We start from the raw sequence: 14,701 nt of genomic DNA, 5'->3' as shown, positions 1-14,701 counted from the left end.
TCCAGAACATTGCACCCAACCCAGAAAGCTCCCTTTGGCACTTTTCCAGCCAATCCTCCTCCCATTCATCTCACAGGCAACCACTGTTCTGATTTCTATCACCACAGATAAGCTGTGCTTGTTCTCAAATATCATATAAATGAACTCATCGCATAATAGCTCCTCTTTTGTGTCTGCCTACTTTTGCTCAACATAATGATGTGAAATTCATACACATCGTTGTGTACATTAATACCCCTTTTTTATTGCTAGATACTACTCCATTGTGTGAACGTACCATGGTTTATGTGAATTGTTTCTAAGTGTTTATAATTAGGAATAAATCTAAAATAAACATTCTTGCACAAATCTTTTTTGAAGACATGGGTTTTCATTTCTTTTGGGTAAATACCAGTGAAATTACTGGGTCATAAGATAGGGATGTACTTTTATAAGAACCATTTCCCCAAAAGGTCAGTATCATTTTACATTCACACCAAGAGTGCAGGAGAGTTCTAGTTGCTCCCCACTCTCATATAAACTTTATATTTTCAGTATTATTAATTTTGGCCATTCTAATGGATGTGCAGTAGCAATACTATAATGGCTCAAACCTTCTAATAGTTCTTCTAAACTCTTTTCCTTACCTTGGAAACATTATTTTAGAGATTGTTTTATAATGAAATTTTATCAGAAGTTCAAAGGTTCCTCTAGTTTCATTTTATTAAATGTAATGCTTTAATTTTCAAAATAGCTTGTATACCATGTTCACATTATTATAAAATTATTCATGCCTGTCTACTTATACATTCATTCATCCTTCTTTCTGTACATATGAAGAGACTGTATATCATTCCCCAAATGATAACATTTTATTTCTGGCCAGTAAGATCTGGACATGATTTCTAACTGTCTTCCTTGTATTTTTCTATATTTCTTGGATTTTATAAAATAGGCATGTCTCATATTTTAGAAAAATTGTAAAGCCATTATTTGTCATTTTGGTGGGGGTGGGAAGCCATGCAGCCATATAAATGCACACAGAGAAAAAATGCAGAGATGAGATCAAAATGCTTTTGAAAAACTGATTAGCAGGCATACTACTGATAGGTGATCTTTATTTGGGGACTCCTGACTCCTCCAAAACTTTGGAGGGAGTAGTGATGGAAGAGGCTGAGTGGTGATAAAAATTAATGTCACCCTGCCACACAATCGGATCAGGACCAAAGATCAACATGCCAAGTGATGTCAAGATCAGACAGTTTGGAGGTGGCAGTATTGTCACTCCAGTGCCACCACTGGTTGTGGAATGTCAGTTGCACTCAGGATAGGTGTAGGGAAAGTAAAGGAAAATGGTCAGGGCCCGTCAGATGTTCAGAATCTTGCCAAGCATTTGATGTAAATATGCATGTGTACCCAGGTGTTCCTTGGCTATTGTCTGATGCAGTTGTGGCAAGCTGTTGCTGCCAGTACCCCCAGGATGCCCTGAGAGGCCACTGCTGCTGCTGCTTCTGCTGCTACTGCTGCTGGTACTGCTGAGGACTGAGCTTGTGTGGTCTGCCAATGGCTCCCAGGATCTTTCCCAGTTACCTAGCGTGGATGTGCGTGTGAGGGGTCTATAACGCAGCCCGGCATGTGAGGGGTTTGGTGACCCAGTCTGTACAATGGGTTTGAAGGGTCTGAGCTCTAGCCCTGACAATACAAATGGAAAACTTAGTGTAAGTAAAATAATGAAATGTTTTGGCTTCAGTTATGAATTGCTTTAACAATACAATTGGTGTAGCCATACAATTGGCATTGTCACTTAGCTATAGCCCTAGCAATACAACAGGCTACATCCTATACTGTCTTTGAGTATGTCCTAAAAACCACTCCAGTGAATCACATTTCTCCTCCATGTGACCAAAATGACAAATATGTAAAATCTGAGTAGAAGCTGGATAATCCTTAATTAGAAAAATCAAACCGTTTGGTTCTGTGGAAAGAATATAACCTCTGGAGCCAGCTAGAACTGATTTAAATCCCACTCCTTATTCTCCAACTCTGATGTTATGTGGCTACATGCAGGATCCTGTCTATTCCAACTCAGTAGGAACTTTTTAAAAAAGGTAGCATATTTGACCAATATCACTACTTTCCGGGCCTAGGAAATGGTGTACACCCACATGGAGGTACAAGGGTACTTCAAAAAGTTAGTGGAAAAATAGAATGAAAAGGTAGTACAAATCTTTCCATGAACTTTGAAGACCCATCATAGTCATGTTCATTTTAGGCTGTTCCTTTGCTTCTGAGAGGTGGTCCAATCTCTTCACAGTACAAAGTGAACAACAGGGAAGGGACTTAGATGGGGGAGGCAGAACAGAGAAACTGTGAGGGTTAACATTCTTATATCACGTTATATTTCATTGTTTCAGGCTCGGCGAATTTCCAAGATCCCCTGGAATCATCATCCATATTTAAACACACACCTCAAATGCATTCCACATTTAAGTATTAGTGATGTTGAAATTGTCTCCAACTCTTACATTATTATTTCAATGGAAAGATGTTTAGTGATTACCTGCAATGGAAGAAACCCTGCCACAATTCCTGCTGGTAGGGTTGAACCACCAAGCACTTACTGTGCTATGTAGAAAATTGAAGGTTTTAAAGGGAGTTTCATTTGGGGGCCTTAGAAATGCATACATCTAGTTATAAACTAGTATTCTTCCTTCTTTTTTTCCCCCTTAAGTAACTGCCTACTTGAACTCTTCTGGTTTTTATAAATTATACCTCTCCTTAAAGTTACCCTGGAAAGACAGATGCAGGAAAAGCCTTTTTTTTTCTGACGGATTTCCTGACTTCCAAATTGCTGACCACTTGCTCCTGGAGCTACCTCTATTGAGGTCTATGGGCTAAATTAGACCCACAGACATCTCTGCTTTGGCCTGCAATGTGTTTTAAAACTATTATTATTGCCAACATTTAAGAATTAGGAGTTTTTCACAAATAAATTTAATTTCCACCTTTTCCTGAAAAAAATCAGAAAATCTAGTTCCTCTGGGGCCTTATTTCTCATGTTAATTACTTAGCTTGACTTAAAGAACAGCTGATTCCTTTAGATGAAGAATGTAGTCTCAAATTATCCCTATTACTTACACCCAGCAATCTCCAATGTACTTAGCCCCAGTTAGTATGTGAATTTTCAGTCCCTACCATAGGAGGGTACTTCAAAAAGTTCATGGAAAAATAGAATTGAAAGATAATATGAATCTTTCCATGAACTTTTTGAAGTGACCTTGTATATCATGTATACTCTACTGTAATGATATTATTCATACTGCTATTTTCATTAATCAAATGTGAGTGATTTGGCGCACAGACTTAAAACTTATGTAACATGTAGCCCACTTCCTGAGAAAATACTCTCCGTGTGTGTGTATGTGTGTGCGTGTATATATACTGACCCAATTTTAAGTGAGATCAAAATGTTTTACACAGAAAATTTAATGAAACCAATATTAAATAACAAAAAGTGATTAAATAGAAATTCTCCAACAGGATTCTCAAGTTATAGAAATTAAATTTTTCAGGTTCTGTACTATCCAATCTTATCTTCTAACTGATTAGAATTCTAAATAGGAAGGTCTTCATATTTCAGTGATACATAGGGGAAATTATGCACATGTAGGCTCTGCATTTTTCTTTTACAATGTTGAATAACAAGGGTTTAATTAAATAAATCATTGTGCACCATACAGAGGAAATACTAGGCAGCATTAAAAAGGATGTTGTAGAAGGAAACTTAACCACATAAAAAATTGATCAAGGCATATCATTAAGTCAAAGGAGCAGATTCTAAAATAGTACATGCAGTATCCCTCCTTTAAAAAATATGTACATAATTATACATGCATATGCATTAAATATGTATATATGTATATATTAGAATCTATAAACATGCATTAAAAAAGACAAAGTATATGCAATGTCTAAAGTAGATATCTCTGGGTAATGGATTTAGAAGTAATCATTTCTCTCTTTTTTTCTTTAAACATTAACAATGATTGAATATAATTTTTTGATAAGACAATGATAACATACCAGCTCAGGCTGAGATGCAGCCCCAAGTAGAAACGATTAGTTGAGATGTCTTAGGAACTATTTTCCTTGGGTTTAACAGGGAAACACTGTTGAACACTGCTGATAAAAATCTTTCTGGAGTCTCAAATAACCATCTATTGTGACAGGAGGGTCACAGAATGCCCAATTATTATACTTCTTTTCAGGAGAGGTGAGACCCTGAGGTATAGCTGTCAGAGTAGATAAGAATATACAATTATAGGAGTTAAAATATGTATTTCCTCTGACCTCAAGGAAATGGTGGAAAGAAGAAAATGAGGTCACAGTATATCTCCATATTTGCCAACATTTTTCATCAAATCACAACCTTGAGCTGATTTTAAGCAGCAAAATATGCTGTAATTCAATGCATTTGAATATCAACAAATTTTAGATGAAGGTGGGGTCTTTGACAAACTCACCATTTCATGGATAAAGAACAATTTTAAAAATGAGCAAAATTAATTATTCCAAATCATACAACTACTGTGTAACAATAAGCCTGGGTATAAAACCCACATCTTCAGAATGCACACCCAATACTATTTCTACTCTATAACTCTGCTTCTTATTCATTTCACCATGGGGTAAAAAAGGACTAAGAAAACTTTAGTTATACTTCCTGTTTTACTATTAACTTTTACTTTGGCAAAGACACTTCCCATTTATGAATTTCATTTCTTCACCAAAAAAAAAGGCAGGATCAGATTGACATGATTTCCATGATCCTCCCAGCCCTAAAATTCTATGATTCTATGGCAAAGAGAAGACATTTGCATGGGCCCCAGGCTGCCCTTTTTTGCACCATACAGCCTACTTCTGGAGAGCCAAGCTGTACCCCTTTGGATTAAAAGTGTCAGCCTCCGGGCTTATAGGGAACACAGCTGCCAACATTAAGGTTCTCCATTCCTTTGATGCAATGAAAATTACAGCCAGTTGCAAGGTGATAAAGAGTTATAATCTCTGAGAATGGTTATCTTTTTAGTGAACCCTACTCATTCACTGGAACAGACATCATTGTAATCAAGAGGAAATCAGTAACCTTCCTAGATGAAGACCCTACACTCCAAGCTCATGTCTTATTTGCCTTAGGACAGAAAGATCATGTCAGAAGTGTGAAAGAGGATATTGGACCACAGACAATGAAAAAGGATCAAGAAGTTACCAAACTATACTGGATGAAACTCACATCCAAGACAGTAAAGGTAAAGAAAATTTGCAGCTATAGTGGAAATTCCATGAATGCCACATGACAAAAACTAGAGCAAACACAAGAAGGGGAAAAGGGTATTTAGTTGATAGTGCACAATCTATACAAAATTAAATCTTGGCTGTCTGACTGCTTATCATCTATATGACCAAACATCTTTGGGGAATACTGTCTCTGTTAACTCAATTTACTTACCTATACTTAGTATGTCAGGCAGGAAGAGGAAAATAAGCAGACATTATCATCTAACCAATGAAATAAAAAGAGACTTTCACATATCTTGACTGAATCTATGTCATTAAATCTCCTTTTTAATAAAAAAGTACCTAATCAATAATCTCATTATTCCCTCTGCAAAATTTACCAATTTCACTCATAACTCACAATATTCAATGCTTCTACCCTCAAGAAACTAACACAAATCAACTTTTACACACAATGGATGGGTTTGGTTTTGATTAGTACACAATGATGCACTGATATATAAAAACACATCAATGAGATGGTACAGTGTAGATAATCAAAACATTGCCTAAAATGTTAAAGATTAAGATCTCTATTAAAAAGGCATCTATAAAGCCATCAATGGAGAGACTGAGGTGTCACAGAATCACGAATGTTTAATGAAAAGGCAGATAAGCCATTCTCACAGAATAGTCAATTAAAGAACAAAATAATCCAAAAGAGCAGAGCATGCTACCAACCAATTACAAGCACCAGTAGATGCAAATGTCAAGGAGAAGAAAGGCAACCTTGGATAAAGGGAATTTGACCATATGTGACCTCAATAGGGCTTATCTGTTGTATTTCAGTACCCTCAGATAGCAAACTAATTCTGGGTCCCTAGAAGTTGTAATGAAAGCTCTTAGCTTCTGAAATAAGAATCTTAGAGAGGGAACATTTGGTAGTCTACATTATTTTGCATTTGAGCCTTGGACACTCAAGCTAAAAAAAAAAAAAAAAAAAAAAAAACCCAACATTTAATTAAATCTAATTAAATCTCCCAAAGAGTTAATTAGAATATAGTATTCCTCCCCTTATCCTCAAGGGATACATTCCAAGGTGGGATGCCTGAAACCGAGGATACTTTTTTCCTATACTTTCAAACCTATGATAAAGATTAATTTATAAATTAAGCACAATGGGCTGACCCCATGGCTCACTCAGGAGAGTGCGGTGCTGGGAGTGCAGTGGTGCTCCCGCCACGGGTTCGGATCCTATATAGGGATGGCCGGTGCACTCACTGGCTGAGCGCGGTGCGGGCAACACCAAGCCAAGGGTTACGATCCCCTTACTGGTCACAAAAAAGAAAAAAAGAAAATAAATAAATAAATAAATAAATTAGGCACAGTAAGAGATTAATAATAACTAATAATAAAATAAAACAATTATAACAATATACTGTAACAAAAGTTATGTGAATGTGGTCCCTACGTCTCTTCAAAATATCTTATTGTACTGCACTCACTTTCTTGCGATGATGAAGGGATGGAGCAGGACAGTTTGAGATTGCATCATTCAGAATGGCAAACAATTTAAAACTTATGAATTGTTTATTTCTGGAATTTTCCATTTAATATTTTCTGACTGTGGGTAACTAAAACCGCAGGAAGCAAAAGTGCAGATAAGGGGGAACTACTGTAAAAACGACTATTAATAATAAATAAATCAAAGCTGCAGCTTCACTTGGATAGCACAGGTACAGTCTGAAATGCTTTCCATATGTCCTGTCAATTAATCTTCCCAAATACTCTGTGAGGTAAGTACTATTAATAATCTCATTGTTTAGATAAGGAAACTGAAGCACAAAGAAGCTAGTTCATTTAACCAAGGTCACACAGTAGATATGTGGGAGAACCAGGATTAGAACCTAGGAAGTTTGCTCCAGACTTTGTGCTCTTAAATATTGCCTTCCACCATCGCTTACCACCCCTGGCTTTTGTGTTGGTGGGGTTTCCCCCATTCCCCTACTATGGCAGCATGGACAAAAGACTGGAAATAGTACTAGATGAGGAGTCAAGTAACATGGATTCCACCAAAAACCTGTGCGTCCTAGGGGATTTCATCCTACTTCCTTGGGCTTTAGGTTCTCCAGTTGCACAGAGAGTGGTCTGTACTGGATGACCTTAAATATTATTTTTTACCTAGTAATCACCAAGGTGCATGAGATTGTTCACCTACTTAAATTATGTCATAGTAAATTTTTATCTCTAGCCCAAACTACTCTAAACTTCCCTTACTCTAAACTCACAAATCCAAGCGTCTACTTGATATCCCCATCTGGTGTCTAACATGTACCTCAAACACATCTGGTCTTCCTCCCCAACCCCCGATCCTGTGTCAGTCTTACCCACCCCCACTAAGCAGAACTCTCTCTACCAGGCCCCAAACCTTCATTTCTTTCTTTTATCACACCCTACATCAATCCTTCAGCAAACCCATTCGGTAGGTCCTTCAGCATATATCCCGACTCAAGTCACCTCACCCCACAACAACTACCCTACCCAACAGCTACAACTACCCTAGCCCGAGCTCTCCATCATCGCTCACCTAGACGACTGCAACAGCTTCCATCCAATTCCCTGCAACCCTCAACCCAGGGCTTCCTCCCCTGCTTTACAGGGCAATGGCCAGAAGGACCCCTCCAACATAATAGCCCCTCGTGTCTCTTCTCTACTCAGATGAACACTCACATCCTCTCCACAGCTAATAAAGCCCCAGGTGATGTGGCTCCTCAGCCCAGGCCCCAACTCCTCCCCACCCCTACCTGCTGAGTTCACCTCCTGCCATCCTCCCCGTGCTCATTCTCACTCCACTGGCCCTTCTGGACTCTCCGTGGTTCTTCAGTCACAGCAAGCACATGCTCCTTTTTTAACTTTTATACCTGCTTCTGTGTAGAACCCACTTTCCTCAGACATTGGGGTGACTTGTCCTCTCCATTTCTTTAAAGTCCCAGCTAAAATGTCACCTTACAACAAAAGTTTGATCACTGTATGAAAACAACTCCCTTGCACTGACAAACGCTATCCCCTTACCCTAATTTATCTTCATGGCATATGCTGCACCCCCAACCCCCACACCATCATCCCCACATTAAAATGTTAGCTCCATGAGACTAGGGAAGTGTTCACTGCTATGAACCCACAGCCTGTAATAGTATCTCGCACACAGTGTATTCTCAATAAATACTTGTTAAACACATGGACAAACTGGCAAATAATTATCACAATAATGACATAATGATCATTTAATAATGTTAACATTTAATAATGTTATAATAATGCTCCTTGGCTGAGGACAAGAATCAAGTCTTCTCATCCATACATACTGAAACTTTACATGTGCCTGAAAGATAACTGCTAGATAATATTTATCAAACAAATTAGGGCATTCCTCCCCCCCTTGAAACATACTAACTCCTTTCCATAACAGGTTAAGAACTAGCAAATTCAAATGTCATGACTCTAAATCTGATGTGTGACAGGCTGGTGAAAGCAGACCATTTTTTTCAAGAGAGAACCGTTGACTAAAAAAGCCCTAACAGACATCAAAAGCAAAGCCACAGCAAATGCTACCATTTAAAAGATGAGGGAATATATGTCAACTGCCATTTGCCGAAAAGCAAAAAAAATATGTTAAAATTCATGCCTCATAATGTGAAGTTAAGAAAATAACAGTGGGCTGGCTGGTTAGCTCAGTGGGTTAGAGTGTGGTGTTATGACACCAAGATCGAGGGTTCGGATCCCCTTCCTGGCCAGCTGCCCAGAAAAAGAAAATAACAGTACTTTTTCCATGAAGTGGAAAGAAAGTAAGTTCCCCTAAGCTATCATATGTAAGATTACAGTCATGTCATATGGAACTATTGCTTAGAGAAAACATCATCCAACACCCTATCCCTTGAATAACATTGTACTTAAAATAAATGGAAAGATTTGTCAACTCAAAGCCTACTTATCACTTGTGCTTCTTTCTTTATTGGATATACTTGGCATTTACTGGATTCTAGGAGCTTTTACCAGTACTGGTGAAAAAAAGCAATCCTAGCCCATTCTACCTTATGATCTGTACAAGTCAACCCAAAAGGCAATAATCAGCCAGATCCGTGCCAGTATAACACCATCTCTACAATTTTGGATTTAACAAAAAGCATCCATCTGGGAGATTTGAGCACTGGTTAGCCTTTGTCCAAGTCAGGGGCTGGTATCAAGAATCAAAGGTCTGTGTCATTTTTTCCATCTCGAATCATTTTTTTTTAATTGGTTACGATCATCTTGTATCATTTAAGAAAATTCAGATAGTTTAAAAAAGACTTAGGAAAATTATATTCTTGTGATAAAAGATAAAGGTCAAAAATAAAAAAGTAAAAATGAAGATAAAGGGAAACAGTCTCCTAAAAAGCTGACAAATTGGAGAAGAAAAATCTGTTCTGTGGAAATTCACCTCTAATACTTCTGCTTCCAACCAAGATGGCATAACAAGAACTGGATTTAACCTGCTGCCTGAAACAACCAAAAAACTGGATAAAATACATGAAACTATGGTTTTCAAGACAACAGACTTGAGGCATCAAAGGATAATAAACCTTGCGGGAGGGAATATACATGAAACGAATCTTCTGACTGCCCAGCTCACTGCCTTGAGAGAGTGCCAGGCTGTGGAACACCAGAGGAACTGAAATGGAGCCTAGCAGACTCCCTGAGTTTAGAAAAAAGAGTTGGGAGCATGGGGAGACAACGGCAGCTTAGAGTTTACAGTAAGCAGTAGCAGAGAGAATAAAGCTACAGAGAGAAAGAACCACACAGATCTGCAGGGGCGCTACCTGGAGTATTCAGGAGAACAGTGATCAGTACATGCATGTGAGGAAACTACATAAGACTGAGGAAAGAACCACCCTAAAGGATTAGAAGGAATAGTATCTGGAACTTACTGGGGCCTGTTTCCACTAGCCAGAAAATCTCATAATTCTTGGGGCATTGGGAAGAAAAAGGTTCTACCTCAGTAGTGAGGCAAAAGTAGCGCTAGACTAAATTCTACCCTGTTCTGACTAACAAATCTTAAATGCAACACCCAAGAGGACCAAATTAATTTAACTGCATCCAAGAAGTAAGGTTAAGAATATTTGTAGAATTTCAAAACATTCATCACCCAAAAGGGTAAAATCCACTGATATGTAATAAAAAAAATTCCAGAAATGCAAATAAGCAGGAAAATATGGTCTTTTGTATGAAGAAAAATCAAGCAAAAATGGCTCAGAACTAATCCAGATATCAGAATTAAGAAAGACATTAGAATAGTATTATAATCGTATTCCATACGATCACAAAGTTTAAGTAGAGACATTAAAAAGAAGATATTAGAAAGACCTAAATCAAATTTCTATAGATAAAAACTACCACGTGACATGAAACAAACAAACCAAAACACTAATGGGATTGACATTAGAAACCAAAGAACAAAAATTAGTGAATTTGAAGACATAAAATAGCAACTATCCAAAATAAAACACAGAGAAAAAAATTTAGAAATGAGCACAACATCAGTGATCTACGGGACAATGTCAAGTGGCCTATTATGTGTGTAATTGGAGTCTCCAAAGGAGGGGCAGAGACAAAGAAATTATTCAATAAATAATGGCTAAAATCTTTCCAAATTTGCTAAGAACATAATACCACAAATCCAAGAAGCTTAATGCACCTCAAACATAAGAAACATGAAGAAAACTACACCAGGGACATCATAATTTCTTAAAATCAGTGATAAAGAAAAAAATCTTACAAACAGAGAAAAACACACGTTAAGTACAGAGGAATAAAGAGGAGAATGACAACAGATCTTTTTTGTCAGAAATAATGCAGTTAAGAATCAATCTCTACAAGAGAGTAGAAAAATATCTTTATGCATTGAGAGGAAAACCCCCATCAACACAGAATTCTATATCCACTAAAAATATCTTTCAAAAACAAAGGTTAAATAAGTTTTTCAGACATACAAAAGCTGAAAGAATTCATCACCAGCATACCAGTACTACAAGAAATATTAAAGAAAGTCCTTCAGGAAATATGGACGTACATGAAGGAATCAAGAGCACCAAATCATAACTTCATGGGTAAATAGTTTTTAAAACTTGCTATTATTTAAATGACTTTAAAAGTCAGTTGACTGTTTTTACAAAAATAATAGTAATGTAGTCTGGAGTTTATAACTTAGGTATAAATAAGATGTATAATAACAGGACAAAGGCCTGGAGCGAAAAAATGGAAGTACACTGTTGTAAAGTTGCTACACTATATGTGAAGCAGTATAATATCACTTCAGGTTAGGCTGTGATAAGTTGAAGATGTATGATAAGACCTTAAAGCAACCATTAAATAACCAACACAAAGAGTTATACTGGATAAGCCAGAGAAGAGAAACTGCAATCATTAATAAAAAAAAAAGCTCGATACTAAAGAAGACAAAAAAAAAAAAAAAAAGAGAAAAAGGGACAAAAAACAGGACAAATAGAATACATACAGCAAGATAACAGATTAAAATCTAACCACATCAGTGATAACATTAAATGCAAATGGGTCTAAATACCACAATTAATAGGCAAGGATTATTATACTGAATTCAAAAAGCAAAACCCAACTATATGCTGTCTACAAGAAAAGCATTTCACATATGAAGGCACAAGTTAACTTTAACACGCTAACATTAACTAAAAGAAAGCTGAAGTGTCTATATTAATATCAGACAAAGTAGATTTCAGAAGACAGAATATTAGTATGGACAAAGAAGATCACTGCATGATGACAAAAGAGTCAGTTACTTAAGAAGACCTAACAATCTTAAGTATTTATATACCTAATAACATAGCTTCAAAATGCATTTAATTACAACTCTATTAAGTCAGATGTGTTGTAAGGAATGTGGTTTTTGGAGGCCCAGAGACTTAAATCAGAATATTAGCCTCACCATCACCAGTTCTGTGACTCACGGCAAGTGATATAACCCCTCATAGTTTCACTTCTTCATCCATATGATAGGTGCATTCCAACTAGGTAGCTATTTTAAGGACTTAGGAGAATCTGTCTCAACACCTAGCATGATGTCTGGTATACAGCAGACACTCAAAACTGGTTATTTTCCTCTCCTTTTACTTGTCATTGTGTGTGTTTTAGCTTTCCTTCTAAAACAAGGGATTCCTCATTGCAAATAAAATCTGGCATTGTCCCCCAGAATTTAAAGAGTACTCTCTTAAAAGATTTTAAAATACTGGTCATCTTTGGACCAGCCTTGTTTTTTTAAAATTTTAAGGGAGGCCTCCAACTGAGATAAAAGAAATGTTACCCTGGACTATGGTGGAAGCTCTGTTCCCAGCCAATGTTAAGGTCAGTGGGTTTATTCCCTGACTTTAAATGAACTGTACACAAATCAGAACAATCCTAAACATGGTGTTTACTTGCCCAACAACCTTTTTAGTATTCTGTCTAATCCACGTAGGTTACATAACATTACACTGGTCCAAAAATACTTTTGGGTATTGGATTTCAATTGGTCTTCTATTGTCAAACAGTTATTTAAGTAGAAAGATTAAAGGTAGTCATTGATATGAATGACTTATAACATGGTCCTAATAATACTTTTTAAAATGAAACCCAAACGTTGGAATTCATTGGAGACTCATTTTAAAAAAAGGGGAGAGCTCTATCTTTCAACGCATACTTATTCTTTCACCATTAACTTTCACATTAAGAAAATTGCTAATTTCAGTAATGATTTTTCACTGATTTAAAAGTCTATGACCCTCCCATTCCCTTTCCAATCAGATCTGAACACTGGCCTTGGCTGTCATAAAAAGAGGAAAAGTAATACTGAAGCTGGCCTAACAGTGTTGTAGTCTGGTATATAGCATGTCGGCTAATTTGAAACAGGTTCAAACAAACAAAGAAAAAAGTCAACTTAAGTTTTCATGTTGTCAAGACAAATATAAATTGCCAAGTATTACTAAAATCCAAATTCTCAAGCTAGAACACCTATGAGTTATTTTTGTTTAGCTTAGTATTTCAAAGTTAATAATTTCTGAAATTAATATATTATGAGAATCCCTTGTGACCTGGCAATATGGACTATTGGGTACACAGTTCTAAGAGTAAAATATGGCCACTGCCCACAATTTAAAAGGTTTAGGGGAGATGGAAGGTTAAAAACTCTCAAAGATATACAGGTATCAAAACATCAGATTGTACCCCATAGGCATGTACAGTTATAACGTGTCAATTAAAATAAAAATAAGAAACAAACAAAACTCTCAATATGAGATAGAATATTTCAGCGTCAGGATTTATTAATATGAGCAGGGTAGGTTTAGTGGCACCAAATTACCAAAGGCCTTAAATTTTCTGCATACGTATTAGTTATACCTTTTAGATGGAGAATTATCAATGATGAAAATTTCAGATTTTTTTTTAGGATGACTTCCTTTATTGAAGAGAAAAAGAGTCAAGAAGAGTGAAGGAGTTAGGAGAAGATGTAGGCTCAGCACTTTTTGGTGCTAATTTCTGAAATAAGATATCCAAAAATGATTGCAATCATTTTTAAGAGAAGCCATTAATAGGTCAGAAAGAGATCAGAGAAAGAATGACATTTTCTAATAATAAAAAAATTTATTTGCTCTTGGTTGCAAATATTTTTTCAATAAAAACTTGGTAGCATGAAGGAAAGAACCTTTGGAGCCATTCAAATAATACTATATTATTATATGAGATGATTTTATATTGCTATGAAAAATATTCAGGCATGTTAAAAGAAAGCCAAAAAAACACCATTCTTAAATCTCTTCAAGACTATTCCAATTTATTTCTCAGAAGACTTACTTTTAATTAAAACCTAAAAAAAGGTCTAGCTAAATATCTAGACATATCTATCTACATTTGTAGTTTGTAGATTTATATCTTTACATATATACATTTGCAGATTTATATATTTACACATACATACATACATACATATATATATATATACATACATACATACATATATATATATATATACATACATACATACATATATATATATATATATATATATATATATATATATATATATATATATATATATATATATATAGCTTCTTTTTAACATCCAGATCCCAAAACTCTTCTTACAGAGAGCTCTATAAATACAAGGAATGTTGCATTTGGTAAAATTTTGGATTTTCATTCAACATTCTTTCCTATTTTCCCCCTTTTGGGTATATAATGCATTACAGATCGCTGTGTTGTATTTCTTTGAAATTCAGGATAAAGTTATACTATTTCAGTGAAAGAACCTAAGGCCTGTGCTAGGTCAGACCTATTTCCAACATACCAATTTACCATCTTACCTTTACATTCTGTCATAATGCCCTAGACCCAGCCCTGAACTATT

The 14,701-nt window shown here is 36.1% G+C and overlaps 1 protein-coding gene and 1 non-coding gene across 2 annotated transcripts in view; one reads left to right on the top strand and one right to left on the bottom strand.

Moving 5' to 3' along the window:
- Nucleotides 1–14,701, bottom strand: part of DOCK4 (dedicator of cytokinesis 4) — a 433,780-nt gene that overhangs the window by 270,450 nt on the left and 148,629 nt on the right. The gene's annotated exons all lie outside the window — the stretch shown is intronic.
- LOC134381399 (small nucleolar RNA SNORA61) lies at nt 13,077–13,208 on the top strand. The gene has a single exon (XR_010023989.1). It is a non-coding gene; the product is annotated as a small nucleolar RNA SNORA61 (small nucleolar RNA).

Source organism: Cynocephalus volans, chromosome 6, assembly GCF_027409185.1.
Source record: "Cynocephalus volans isolate mCynVol1 chromosome 6, mCynVol1.pri, whole genome shotgun sequence".
Taxonomy (NCBI): domain Eukaryota; kingdom Metazoa; phylum Chordata; class Mammalia; order Dermoptera; family Cynocephalidae; genus Cynocephalus; species Cynocephalus volans.
Note: the sequence above shows the minus strand (reverse complement) of the source record. Positions and strands in the feature narration are given on the sequence as shown.